This window comes from Cyclopterus lumpus, chromosome 11 (assembly GCF_009769545.1).
Source record: "Cyclopterus lumpus isolate fCycLum1 chromosome 11, fCycLum1.pri, whole genome shotgun sequence".
In the NCBI taxonomy this organism is placed as follows: domain Eukaryota; kingdom Metazoa; phylum Chordata; class Actinopteri; order Perciformes; family Cyclopteridae; genus Cyclopterus; species Cyclopterus lumpus.
The window spans coordinates 1,676,139-1,688,696 of NC_046976.1; the positions used below are offsets into that span (position 1 = coordinate 1,676,139).

Sequence of the window (12,558 nt, forward strand, 5' to 3'; positions counted from 1 at the left end):
CCTCACCGTCAGACCAATGTTAAAGTTGGGCTCCAACTCACGATGCCACAAGCATCCCAGTCCAATGATTTCCTCACTGTTGTAAATAGCATCATCTATGATATATGTCGCAGTACTGAAGGCATTCCGTTTGAACAGCCGTCCACGGCACAAAATAACATCTCCCAAGAATAAGCTCCAAGTCACAACCTCTTTTTTTATCGTTTATGAAACATCACCAACAACCTACCTTGTGTTTTTTTGTAAAGTACCAACTACCCTTTTAGACAGCTAAATTATCTTTGACTCTCACAGCCTTTGATTCCTCTCATTACGGGTAACTAGCATCATCTGTCATATACGTTGCAGGACCAAAGAAATCTCAGGGTCGTGGGTTCGAGCCCCACGTTGGCCTATATTGTTTTAGGCAAGAAATTAACCTGAGATGAATGTCCTCACCGTCAGACCAATGTTAAAGTTGGGCTCCAACTCACGATGCCACAAGCATCCCAGTCCAATGATTTCCTCACTGTTGTAAATAGCATCATCTATGATATATGTCGTAGTACTGAAGGCATTCCGTTTCAACAGCCGTCCACGGCACAAAATAACATCTCCCAAGATAAAGCTCCAAGTCACAACCTCTTTTTTTAATCGTTTATGAAACATCACCAACAACCTACCTTGTGTTTTTTTGTAAAGTACCAACTACCCTTTTAGACAGCTAAATTATCTTTGACTCTCACAGCCTTTGATTCCTCTCATTACGGGTAACTAGCATCATCTGTCATATACGTTGCAGAACCAAAGGAAATCTCAGGGTCGTGGGTTAGAGCCCCACGTTGGGCTATATTGTTTTAGGCAAGAAATTAACCTGAGATGAATGTCCTCACCGTCAGACCAATGTTAAAGTTGGGCTCCAACTCACGATGCCACAAGCATCCCAGTCCAATGATTTCCTCACTGTTGTAAATAGCATCATCTATGATATATGTCGCAGTACTGAAGGTATTCCGTTTCAACAGCCGTCCACGGCACAAAATAACATCTCCCAAGAATAAGCTCCAAGTCACAACCTCTTTTTTTATCGTTTATGAAACATCACCAACCACCTACCTTGTGTTTTGTAAAGTACCAACTACCCTTTTAGACAGCTCAGTTATTTATTTGACTCTCTCAGCCTTCTATTCCTCTCATTAATGGTAACTAGCATCATCCGTCAAATACTTTGCAGGACCAAAGGCATTACTTATACTAAGTAGTTGATTGTATACAATAGCATTACCCAAAGAGGGGCTCGAAACCACTACTCTTTTTCTTATGTGCTATGCCTGACTAGCTCAGTCGGTAGAGCATGAGACTCAGGGTCGTGGGTTCGAGCCGCATGTTGGGCTATGTTGTTTTAGGCAAGAAATTAACCTGAGATGAATGTCCTCACCGTCATACCAATGTTAAAGTTTGGCTCCAACTCACGATGCCACAAGCATCCCAGTCCAATGAATTCCTCACTGTTGTAAATAGCATCATCTATGATATATGTCGCAGTACTGAAGGCATTCCGTTTGAACAGCCGTCCACGGCACAAAATAACATCTCCCAAGAATAAGCTCCAAGTCACAACCTCTTTTTTTAATCGTTTATGAAACATCACCAACAACCTACCTTGTGTTTTTTTGTAAAGTACCAACTACCCTTTTAGACAGCTAAATTATCTTTGACTCTCACAGCCTTTGATTCCTCTCATTACGGGTAACTAGCATCATCTGTCATATACGTTGCAGGACCAAAGGAAATCTCAGGGTCGTGGGTTAGAGCCCCACGTTGGGCTATATTGTTTTAGGCAAGAAATTAACCTGAGATGAATGTCCTCACCGTCAGACCAATGTTAAAGTTGGGCTCCAACTCACGATGCCACAAGCATCCCAGTCCAATGATTTCCTCACTGTTGTAAATAGCATCATCTATGATATATGTCGCAGTACTGAAGGTATTCCGTTTCAACAGCCGTCCACGGCACAAAATAACATCTCCCAAGAATAAGCTCCAAGTCACAACCTCTTTTTTTATCGTTTATGAAACATCACCAACCACCTACCTTGTGTTTTGTAAAGTACCAACTACCCTTTTAGACAGCTCAGTTATTTATTTGACTCTCTCAGCCTTCTATTCCTCTCATTAATGGTAACTAGCATCATCCAACAAATACTTTGCAGGACCAAAGGCATTACTTATACTAAGTAGTTGATTGTATACAATAGCATTACCCAAAGAGGGGCTCGAAACCACTACTCTTTTTCTTATGTGCTATGCCTGACTAGCTCAGTCGGTAGAGCATGAGACTCAGGGTCGTGGGTTCGAGCCGCATGTTGGGCTATGTTGTTTTAGGCAAGAAATTAACCTGAGATGAATGTCCTCACCGTCAGACCAATGTTAAAGTTGGGCTCCAACTCACGATGCCACAAGCATCCCAGTCCAATGATTTCCTCACTGTTGTAAATAGCACCATCTATGATATATGTCGCAGTACTGAAGGCATTCCGTTTCAACAGCCGTCCACGGCACAAAATAACATCTCCCAAGAATAAGCTCCAAGTCACAACCTCTTTTTTTATCGTTTATGAAACATCACCAACCACCTACCTTGTGTTTTGTAAAGTACCAACTACCCTTTTAGACAGCTCAGTTATTTATTTGACTCTCTCAGCCTTCTATTCCTCTCATTAATGGTAACTAGCATCGTCCGTCAAATACTTTGCAGGACCAAAGGCATTACTTATACTAAGTAGTTGATTGTATACAATAGCATTACCCAAAGAGGGGCTCGAACCCACTACCCTTTTTCTTATGTGCTATGCCTGACTAGCTCAGTCGGTAGAGCATGAGACTCTTAATCTCAGGGTCGTGGGTTCGAGCCCCACTGTTGGGCTATGTTGTTTTAGGCAAGAAATTAACCTGAGATGAATGTCCTCACCGTCAGACCAATGTTAAAGTTGGGCTCCAACTCACGATGCAACAAGCATCCCAGTCCAATGATTTCCTCACTGTTGTAAATAGCATCATCTATGATATATGTCGCAGTACTGAAGGCATTCCGTTTGCAACAGCCGTCCACGGCACAAAATAACATCTCCCAAGAATAAGCTCCAAGTCACAACCTCTTTTTTTATCGTTTATGAAACATCACCAACAACCTACCTTGTGTTTTTTTGTAAAGTACCAACTACCCTTTTAGACAGCTAAATTATCTTTGACTCTCACAGCCTTTGATTCCTCTCATTACGGGTAACTAGCATCATCTGTCATATACGTTGCAGGACCAAAGGAAATCTCAGGGTCGTGGGTTAGAGCCCCACGTTGGGCTATATTGTTTTAGGCAAGAAATTAACCTGAGATGAATGTCCTCACCGTCAGACCAATGTTAAAGTTGGGCTCCAACTCACGATGCCACAAGCATCCCAGTCCAATGATTTCCTCACTGTTGTAAATAGCATCATCTATGATATATGTCGCAGTACTGAAGGCATTCCGTTTCAACAGCCGTCCACGGCACAAAATAACATCTCCCAAGAATAAGCTCCAAGTCACAACCTCTTTTTTTATCGTTTATGAAACATCACCAACCACCTACCTTGTGTTTTGTAAAGTACCAACTACCCTTTTAGACAGCTCAGTTATTTATTTGACTCTCTCAGCCTTCTATTCCTCTCATTAATGGTAACTAGCATCAGTCCGTCAAATACTTTGCAGGACCAAAGGCATTACTTATACTAAGTAGTTGATTGTATACAATAGCATTACCCAAAGAGGGGCTCGAAACCACTACTCTTTTTCTTATGTGCTATGCCTGACTAGCTCAGTCGGTAGAGCATGAGACTATCTCAGGGTCGTGGGTTCGAGCCGCATGTTGGGCTATGTTGTTTTAGGCAAGAAATTAACCTGAGATGAATGTCCTCACCGTCAGACCAATGTTAAAGTTTGGCTCCAACTCACGATGCCACAAGCATCCCAGTCCAATGATTTCCTCACTGTTGTAAATAGCATCATCTATGATATATGTCGCAGTACTGAAGGCATTCCGTTTCAACAGCCGTCCACGGCACAAAATAACATCTCCCAAGAATAAGCTCCAAGTCACAACCTCTTTTTTTATCGTTTATGAAACATCACCAACAACCTACCTTGTGTTTTTTTGTAAAGTACCAACTACCCTTTTAGACAGCTAAATTATCTTTGACTCTCACAGCCTTTGATTCCTCTCATTACGGGTAACTAGCATCATCTGTCATATACGTTGCAGGACCAAAGGAAATCTCAGGGTCGTGGGTTAGAGCCCCACGTTGGGCTATATTGTTTTAGGCAAGAAATTAACCTGAGATGAATGTCCTCACCGTCAGACCAATGTTAAAGTTGGGCTCCAACTCACGATGCCACAAGCATCCCAGTCCAATGATTTCCTCACTGTTGTAAATAGCATCATCTATGATATATGTCGTAGTACTGAAGGCATTCCGTTTCAACAGCCGTCCACGGCACAAAATAACATCTCCCAAGATAAAGCTCCAAGTCACAACCTCTTTTTTTAATCGTTTATGAAACATCACCAACAACCTACCTTGTGTTTTTTTGTAAAGTACCAACTACCCTTTTAGACAGCTAAATTATCTTTGACTCTCACAGCCTTTGATTCCTCTCATTACGGGTAACTAGCATCATCTGTCATATACTGTTGCAGGACCAAAGGAAATCTCAGGGTCGTGGGTTAGAGCCCCACGTTGGGCTATATTGTTTTAGTCAAGAAATTAACCTGAGATGAATGTCCTCACCGTCAGACCAATGTTAAAGTTGGGCTCCAACTCACGATGCCACAAGCATCCCAGTCCAATGATTTCCTCACTGTTGTAAATAGCATAATCTATGATATATGTCGCAGTACTGAAGGCATTCCGTTTGAACAGCCGTCCACGGCACAAAATAACATCTCCCAAGAATAAGCTCCAAGTCACAACCTCTTTTTTTATCGTTTATGAAACATCACCAACCACCTACCTTGTGTTTTGTAAAGTACCAACTACCCTTTTAGACAGCTCAGTTATTTATTTGACTCTCTCAGCCTTCTATTCCTCTCATTAATGGTAACTAGCATCATCCGTCAAATACTTTGCAGGACCAAAGGCATTACTTATACTAAGTAGTTGATTGTATACAATAGCATTACCCAAAGAGGGGCTCGAAACCACTACTCTTTTTCTTATGTGCTATGCCTGACTAGCTCAGTCGGTAGAGCATGAGACTCAGGGTCGTGGGTTCGAGCCGCATGTTGGGCTATGTTGTTTTAGGCAAGAAATTAACCTGAGATGAATGTCCTCACCGTCAGACCAATGTTAAAGTTGGGCTCCAACTCACGATGCCACAAGCATCCCAGTCCAATGATTTCCTCACTGTTGTAAATAGCATCATCTATGATATATGTCGCAGTACTGAAGGCATTCCGTTTCAACAGCCGTCCACGGCACAAAATAACATCTCCCAAGAATAAGCTCCAAGTCACAACCTCTTTTTTTATCGTTTATGAAACATCACCAACCACCTACCTTGTGTTTTGTAAAGTACCAACTACCCTTTTAGACAGCTCAGTTATTTATTTGACTCTCTCAGCCTTCTATTCCTCTCATTAATGGTAACTAGCATCATCCGTCAAATACTTTGCAGGACCAAAGGCATTACTTATACTAAGTAGTTGATTGTATACAATAGCATTACCCAAAGAGGGGCTCGAACCCACTACCCTTTTTCTTATGTGCTATGCCTGACTAGCTCAGTCGGTAGAGCATGAGACTCTTAATCTCAGGGTCGTGGGTTCGAGCCCCACGTTGGGCTATGTTGTTTTAGGCAAGAAATGAACCTGAGATGAATGTCCTCACCGTCATACCAATGTTAAAGTTTGGCTCCAACTCACGATGCCACAAGCATCCCAGTCCAATGATTTCCTCACTGTTGTAAATAGCATCATCTATGATATATGTCGCAGTACTGAAGGCATTCCGTTTGAACAGCCGTCCACGGCACAAAATAACATCTCCCAAGAATAAGCTCCAAGTCACAACCTCTTTTTTTATCGTTTATGAAACATCACCAACAACCTACCTTGTGTTTTTTTGTAAAGTACCAACTACCCTTTTAGACAGCTAAATTATCTTTGACTCTCACAGCCTTTGATTCCTCTCATTACGGGTAACTAGCATCATCTGTCATATACGTTGCAGGACCAAAGGAAATCTCAGGGTCGTGGGTTCGAGCCCCACGTTGGGCTATATTGTTTTTGCAAGAAATTAACCTGAGATGAATGTCCTCACCGTCAGACCAATGTTTAAGTTGGGCTCCAACTCACGATGCCACAAGCATCCCAGTCCAATGATTTCCTCACTGTTGTAAATAGCATCATCTATGATATATGTCGCAGTACTGAAGGCATTCCGTTTGAACAGCCGTCCACGGCACAAAATAACATCTCCCAAGAATAAGCTCCAAGTCACAACCTCTTTTTTTATCGTTTATGAAACATCACCAACAACCTACCTTGTGTTTTTTTGTAAAGTACCAACTACCCTTTTAGACAGCTAAATTATCTTTGACTCTCACAGCCTTTGATTCCTCTCATTACGGGTAACTAGCATCATCTGTCATATACGTTGCAGGACCAAAGGAAATCTCAGGGTCGTGGGTTAGAGCCCCACGTTGGGCTATATTGTTTTAGGCAAGAAATTAACCTGAGATGAATGTCCTCACCGTCAGACCAATGTTAAAGTTGGGCTCCAACTCACGATGCCACAAGCATCCCAGTCCAATGATTTCCTCACTGTTGTAAATAGCATCATCTATGATATATGTCGCAGTACTGAAGGCATTCCGTTTCAACAGCCGTCCACGGCACAAAATAACATCTCCCAAGAATAAGCTCCAAGTCACAACCTCTTTTTTTATCGTTTATGAAACATCACCAACCACCTACCTTGTGTTTTGTAAAGTACCAACTACCCTTTTAGACAGCTCAGTTATTTATTTGACTCTCTCAGCCTTCTATTCCTCTCATTAATGGTAACTAGCATCATCCGTCAAATACTTTGCAGGACCAAAGGCATTACTTATACTAAGTAGTTGATTGTATACAATAGCATTACCCAAAGAGGGGCTCGAAACCACTACTCTTTTTCTTATGTGCTATGCCTGACTAGCTCAGTCGGTAGAGCATGAGACTCAGGGTCGTGGGTTCGAGCCGCATGTTGGGCTATGTTGTTTTAGGCAAGAAATTAACCTGAGATGAATGTCCTCACCGTCAGACCAATGTTAAAGTTGGGCTCCAACTCACGATGCCACAAGCATCCCAGTCCAATGATTTCCTCACTGTTGTAAATAGCATCATCTATGATATATGTCGCAGTACTGAAGGCATTCCGTTTCAACAGCCGTCCACGGCACAAAATAACATCTCCCAAGAATAAGCTCCAAGTCACAACCTCTTTTTTTATCGTTTATGAAACATCACCAACCACCTACCTTGTGTTTTGTAAAGTACCAACTACCCTTTTAGACAGCTCAGTTATTTATTTGACTCTCTCAGCCTTCTATTCCTCTCATTAATGGTAACTAGCATCATCCGTCAAATACTTTGCAGGACCAAAGGCATTACTTATACTAAGTAGTTGATTGTATACAATAGCATTACCCAAAGAGGGGCTCGAACCCACTACCCTTTTTCTTATGTGCTATGCCTGACTAGCTCAGTCGGTAGAGCATGAGACTCTTAATCTCAGGGTCGTGGGTTCGAGCCCCACGTTGGGCTATGTTGTTTTAGGCAAGAAATGAACCTGAGATGAATGTCCTCACCGTCATACCAATGTTAAAGTTTGGCTCCAACTCACGATGCCACAAGCATCCCAGTCCAATGAATTCCTCACTGTTGTAAATAGCATCATCTATGATATATGTCGCAGTACTGAAGGCATTCCGTTTGAACAGCCGTCCACGGCACAAAATAACATCTCCCAAGAATAAGCTCCAAGTCACAACCTCTTTTTTTATCGTTTATGAAACATCACCAACAACCTACCTTGTGTTTTTTTGTAAAGTACCAACTACCCTTTTAGACAGCTAAATTATCTTTGACTCTCACAGCCTTTGATTCCTCTCATTACGGATAACTAGCATCATCTGTCATATACGTTGCAGGACCAAAGGAAATCTCAGGGTCGTGGGTTAGAGGCCCACGTTGGGCTATATTGTTTTAGGCAAGAAATTAACCTGAGATGAATGTCCTCACCGTCAGACCAATGTTAAAGTTGGGCTCCAACTCACGATGCCACAAGCATCCCAGTCCAATGATTTCCTCACTGTTGTAAATAGCATCATCTATGATATATGTCGCAGTACTGAAGGCATTCCGTTTCAACAGCCGTCCACGGCACAAAATAACATCTCCCAAGAATAAGCTCCAAGTCACAACCTCTTTTTTTATCGTTTATGAAACATCACCAACCACCTACCTTGTGTTTTGTAAAGTACCAACTACCCTTTTAGACAGCTCAGTTATTTATTTGACTCTCTCAGCCTTCTATTCCTCTCATTAATGGTAACTAGCATCATCCGTCAAATACTTTGCAGGACCAAAGGCATTACTTATACTAAGTAGTTGATTGTATACAATAGCATTACCCAAAGAGGGGCTCGAAACCACTACTCTTTTTCTTATGTGCTATGCCTGACTAGCTCAGTCGGTAGAGCATGAGACTCTTAATCTCAGGGTCGTGGGTTCGAGCCCCACGTTGGGCTATATTGTTTTAGGCAAGAAATTAACCTGAGATGAATGTCCTCACCGTCAGACCAATGTTAAAGTTGGGCTCCAACTCACGATGCCACAAGCATCCCAGTCCAATGATTTCCTCACTGTTGTAAATAGCATCATCTATGATATATGTCGCAGTACTGAAGGCATTCCGTTTCAACAGCCGTCCACGGCACAAAATAACATCTCCCAAGAATAAGCTCCAAGTCACAACCTCTTTTTTTATCGTTTATGAAACATCACCAACCACCTACCTTGTGTTTTGTAAAGTACCAACTACCCTTTTAGACAGCTCAGTTATTTATTTGACTCTCTCAGCCTTCTATTCCTCTCATTAATGGTAACTAGCATCATCCGTCAAATACTTTGCAGGACCAAAGGCATTACTTATACTAAGTAGTTGATTGTATACAATAGCATTACCCAAAGAGGGGCTCGAACCCACTACCCTTTTTCTTATGTGCTATGCCTGACTAGCTCAGTCGGTAGAGCATGAGACTCTTAATCTCAGGGTCGTGGGTTCGAGCCCCACGTTGGGCTATGTTGTTTTAGGCAAGAAATGAACCTGAGATGAATGTCCTCACCGTCATACCAATGTTAAAGTTTGGCTCCAACTCACGATGCCACAAGCATCCCAGTCCAATGATTTCCTCACTGTTGTAAATAGCATCATCTATGATATATGTCGCAGTACTGAAGGCATTCCGTTTGAACAGCCGTCCACGGCACAAAATAACATCTCCCAAGAATAAGCTCCAAGTCACAACCTCTTTTTTTATCGTTTATGAAACATCACCAACAACCTACCTTGTGTTTTTTTGTAAAGTACCAACTACCCTTTTAGACAGCTAAATTATCTTTGACTCTCACAGCCTTTGATTCCTCTCATTACGGGTAACTAGCATCATCTGTCATATACGTTGCAGGACCAAAGGAAATCTCAGGGTCGTGGGTTCGAGCCCCACGTTGGGCTATATTGTTTTAGGCAAGAAATTAACCTGAGATGAATGTCCTCACCGTCAGACCAATGTTTAAGTTGGGCTCCAACTCACGATGCCACAAGCATCCCAGTCCAATGATTTCCTCACTGTTGTAAATAGCATCATCTATGATATATGTCGCAGTACTGAAGGCATTCCGTTTGAACAGCCGCCCACGGCACAAAATAACATCTCCCAAGAATAAGCTCCAAGTCACAACCTCTTTTTTTATCGTTTATGAAACATCACCAACAACCTACCTTGTGTTTTTTTGTAAAGTACCAACTACCCTTTTAGACAGCTAAATTATCTTTGACTCTCACAGCCTTTGATTCCTCTCATTACGGGTAACTAGCATCATCTGTCATATACGTTGCAGGACCAAAGGAAATCTCAGGGTCGTGGGTTAGAGCCCCACGTTGGGCTATATTGTTTTAGGCAAGAAATTAACCTGAGATGAATGTCCTCACCGTCAGACCAATGTTAAAGTTGGGCTCCAACTCACGATGCCACAAGCATCCCAGTCCAATGATTTCCTCACTGTTGTAAATAGCATCATCTATGATATATGTCGCAGTACTGAAGGCATTCCGTTTCAACAGCCGTCCACGGCACAAAATAACATCTCCCAAGAATAAGCTCCAAGTCACAACCTCTTTTTTTATCGTTTATGAAACATCACCAACCACCTACCTTGTGTTTTGTAAAGTACCAACTACCCTTTTAGACAGCTCAGTTATTTATTTGACTCTCTCAGCCTTCTATTCCTCTCATTAATGGTAACTAGCATCATCCGTCAAATACTTTGCAGGACCAAAGGCATTACTTATACTAAGTAGTTGATTGTATACAATAGCATTACCGAAAGAGGGGCTCGAACCCACTACCCTTTTTCTTATGTGCTATGCCTGACTAGCTCAGTCGGTAGAGCATGAGACTCTTAATCTCAGGGTCGTGGGTTCGAGCCCCACGTTGGGCTATGTTGTTTTAGGCAAGAAATGAACCTGAGATGAATGTCCTCACCGTCATACCAATGTTAAAGTTTGGCTCCAACTCACGATGCCACAAGCATCCCAGTCCAATGATTTCCTCACTGTTGTAAATAGCATCATCTATGATATATGTCGCAGTACTGAAGGCATTCCGTTTGAACAGCCGTCCACGGCACAAAATAACATCTCCCAAGAATAAGCTCCAAGTCACAACCTCTTTTTTTATCGTTTATGAAACATCACCAACAACCTACCTTGTGTTTTTTTGTAAAGTACCAACTACCCTTTTAGACAGCTAAATTATCTTTGACTCTCACAGCCTTTGATTCCTCTCATTACGGGTAACTAGCATCATCTGTCATATACGTTGCAGGACCAAAGGAAATCTCAGGGTCGTGGGTTCGAGCCCCACGTTGGGCTATATTGTTTTAGGCAAGAAATTAACCTGAGATGAATGTCCTCACCGTCAGACCAATGTTAAAGTTGGGCTCCAACTCACGATGCCACAAGCATCCCAGTCCAATGATTTCCTCACTGTTGTAAATAGCATCATCTATGATATATGTCGCAGTACTGAAGGCATTCCGTTTGAACAGCCGTCCACGGCACAAAATAACATCTCCCAAGAATAAGCTCCAAGTCACAACCTCTTTTTTTATCGTTTATGAAACATCACCAACAACCTACCTTGTGTTTTTTTGTAAAGTACCAACTACCCTTTTAGACAGCTAAATTATCTTTGACTCTCACAGCCTTTGATTCCTCTCATTACGGGTAACTAGCATCATCTGTCATATACGTTGCAGGACCAAAGGAAATCTCAGGGTCGTGGGTTAGAGCCCCACGTTGGGCTATATTGTTTTAGGCAAGAAATTAACCTGAGATGAATGTCCTCACCGTCAGACCAATGTTAAAGTTGGGCTCCAACTCACGATGCCACAAGCATCCCAGTCCAATGATTTCCTCACTGTTGTAAATAGCATCATCTATGATATATGTCGCAGTACTGAAGGCATTCCGTTTCAACAGCCGTCCACGGCACAAAATAACATCTCCCAAGAATAAGCTCCAAGTCACAACCTCTTTTTTTATCGTTTATGAAACATCACCAACCACCTACCTTGTGTTTTGTAAAGTACCAACTACCCTTTTAGACAGCTCAGTTATTTATTTGACTCTCTCAGCCTTCTATTCCTCTCATTAATGGTAACTAGCATCATCCGTCAAATACTTTGCAGGACCAAAGGCATTACTTATACTAAGTAGTTGATTGTATACAATAGCATTACCCGAAAGAGGGGCTCGAACCCACTACCCTTTTTCTTATGTGCTATGCCTGACTAGCTCAGTCGGTAGAGCATGAGACTCTTAATCTCAGGGTCGTGGGTTCGAGCCCCACGTTGGGCTATGTTGTTTTAGGCAAGAAATGAACCTGAGATGAATGTCCTCACCGTCATACCAATGTTAAAGTTTGGCTCCAACTCACGATGCCACAAGCATCCCAGTCCAATGATTTCCTCACTGTTGTAAATAGCATCATCTATGATATATGTCGCAGTACTGAAGGCATTCCGTTTGAACAGCCGTCCACGGCACAAAATAACATCTCCCAAGAATAAGCTCCAAGTCACAACCTCTTTTTTTATCGTTTATGAAACATCACCAACAACCTACCTTGTGTTTTTTTGTAAAGTACCAACTACCCTTTTAGACAGCTAAATTATCTTTGACTCTCACAGCCTTTGATTCCTCTCATTACGGGTAACTA

At 42.1% G+C, this 12,558-nt stretch overlaps 7 non-coding genes across 7 annotated transcripts; all 7 read left to right on the forward strand.

Annotated features, from left to right (window-relative positions):
• The first annotated feature begins 2,832 nt into the window (after positions 1–2,832).
• On the forward strand, positions 2,833–2,906 carry trnak-cuu. The gene has a single exon. It is a non-coding gene; the product is annotated as a tRNA-Lys (tRNA).
• A 2,877-nt stretch (positions 2,907–5,783) lies between these two features.
• trnak-cuu lies at positions 5,784–5,856 on the forward strand. The gene has a single exon. It is a non-coding gene; the product is annotated as a tRNA-Lys (tRNA).
• Positions 5,857–7,746: 1,890 nt separating this feature from the next.
• On the forward strand, positions 7,747–7,819 carry trnak-cuu. The gene has a single exon. It is a non-coding gene; the product is annotated as a tRNA-Lys (tRNA).
• Positions 7,820–8,732: 913 nt separating this feature from the next.
• On the forward strand, positions 8,733–8,805 carry trnak-cuu. Its single transcript has one exon. It is a non-coding gene; the product is annotated as a tRNA-Lys (tRNA).
• A 480-nt stretch (positions 8,806–9,285) lies between these two features.
• trnak-cuu lies at positions 9,286–9,358 on the forward strand. Its single transcript has one exon. It is a non-coding gene; the product is annotated as a tRNA-Lys (tRNA).
• A 1,346-nt stretch (positions 9,359–10,704) lies between these two features.
• trnak-cuu lies at positions 10,705–10,777 on the forward strand. The gene has a single exon. It is a non-coding gene; the product is annotated as a tRNA-Lys (tRNA).
• A 1,347-nt stretch (positions 10,778–12,124) lies between these two features.
• On the forward strand, positions 12,125–12,197 carry trnak-cuu. The gene has a single exon. It is a non-coding gene; the product is annotated as a tRNA-Lys (tRNA).
• The last annotated feature ends 361 nt before the right edge of the window (positions 12,198–12,558 follow it).